The sequence below is a fragment of the Mus pahari genome, chromosome 23 (assembly GCF_900095145.1).
Source record: "Mus pahari chromosome 23, PAHARI_EIJ_v1.1, whole genome shotgun sequence".
Taxonomy (NCBI): domain Eukaryota; kingdom Metazoa; phylum Chordata; class Mammalia; order Rodentia; family Muridae; genus Mus; species Mus pahari.
The window spans coordinates 7,115,736-7,117,849 of NC_034612.1; positions in this window are offsets into that span (position 1 = coordinate 7,115,736).

A 2,114-nucleotide genomic window follows, 5' to 3' on the forward strand; every position below is an offset into this window, starting at 1 on the left:
TTCAAAAAATTCCTTGAAAAAAATCCAGAAATGTATATATTTCTTTTTGAGACAGGATCTCATGCAGCTCGGGCTAGCCTAAAACTGGCTGTGCAGCCCAGGCTAGCCTAAAACTGGCTGTGCAGCCCAGGCTAGCCTAAAACTGGCTGTGCAGCCCAGGCTAGCCTAAAACTGGCTGTGCAGCTCAGGCTAGCCTAAAACTGGCTGTGCGGCCTAAACTGGCCTAGAACTCTTGATCCTTCTTGTATTTAGTTGGCTGTTCAGAGACCCAACCGCTCAGCTCTATACTGAGCTCAGTCCCCAGCCTCAGTTAACCCTTTAGAGCAGCAGATGTCAACCTGTGGATTGCCATCCTTCTCGGGGGAATCACATACCAGATATCCTGCATGTTGCAGTTTTACATTATGATTCAAAACAGCAGCAAAATTACAGTTATGAAGTAGCAACAAAAATAATTTCATGGTTGGGGTCACCCTCATGTATTAAAGGGTCACAGTGTTAGGAAGGCTGAGAGCCAGTGGCTTAGACAATTTCTTGAGAGGCCCCTGGTCAGCAGGGGACCCAGAAGTGTCATGGCCAAACTGCTGAGTCACAGATAGCAGGAGGTGACACATCTGTCAAAGTTTGAGGTGATCTTCCACAGCAGGGGGACTCATGCAGCTTGCAACCTCTTTCCATCCAGGCCATGAACTCCACAGAGGGGAGGCATCAATCCTGATACCCCAATTCTTGTAGACTGAGTTATGTGGCCAACCCCAGCTGCCTACTTGTCTGTCTTTGAAAAAAAAAATTTTTTTTAAAGATTTCATATTTTAGTTATATGAGTACACTGTCGCTGTCTTCAGACACACCAGAAGAGGGCACCAGATCCTGTTACAGATGGTTTTGAGCCACCATGTGGGTGGTTGCTGGGAATTGAACTCAGGACCTCTGGAAGAACAGTCAGTGCTCTTAACTGCTGAGCCATCTCACCAGCCCTGGAATTTTTTTTTTTAAGGGTTCACCAGTGCAATTTTATCACAAACAGCCATCAAATGATGAGTTTATTTGTGCTCTAAAATAATTAAATATTAACATGTAGCTTCCTACCAGGTGACCTTATGAGTCCTGGCCAATATAGAACTTAAACAAGAAATCCTTTGCCCTTGGTGTTTCTGTTTCATGGAAAAACCACATTAACGTGTGTCCGCTGCCTCCATACTTTGATGGTTTCCTGGAGCTCCATCGTTTCCCTTAGTGACCAGGACATCAAGCACTCTGGGGTCTGTGACATGGTCATCTTCATGAATATTTCTCAGACTTTATCCCGTCCTTGTTTCACGGTGCTATCCAGGTGCATTAAGTGCACAGTGTTCGGCATCTCCTGATACCAAGCGTGTTAGAGCTCGCGCGCCCTCCGCTTGGCCTCGTTCAGGTCGCGACTGAAAATGGGCTTCACCGCGGCTGCCATCTTGCCAAACTGGAAATTTTTTTTTTTTTTTTTTAAGACAAGGTCTCGGTGTGTAGCCTCGGCTAGCCTGTAGGTCACTGTGTGTAGCTCAGGCTGGCTTTGAACTCACAGAGCTTTATCCGCTTCTGTCTCTGGATGAAAGGTGTATACCAGCACCATTCCTGGCTTCTTTGGGTTTTTGATGTTTTGTTTATGTGTGAACAGGTGGGGGCAGAGGGCAGAGGACAGCCCGAGGAGCTGGGTCTGCGGTTTGACTGCGGGGCATAGATCAGACAAAGGTTATCAGGCGTGGACAAAGGTTATCAGGCGTGGCAGTTTTACCCATTGAGCCATCCTGCTGGCCCCTGATCTTGGATCTTTTTTTCTTTCTTTTTTGAGAGGCAGAGTCTTACTGTCTAGGCCAGGCTGACCTAGAACTCACAATCCTCCTGCATCAGATCAGCCTCCTGATCGCTGTGATTACAGATAGGGAGCTTCGGGCCCGGCCGGATAGGGTTAAAACGCTGGTCACGTCTAGTTGTTTGGCTTCCCTTACATCACAGTGGGGGATGAACTATGTCCCCAGCCACTTCAGGCATCTTCTCCTCCATTGAAATGGCAAACATGTATGCCATGTGGGTGAACACCTTGCACAGAGGCCTGACTAATAGGAACTGCATACACC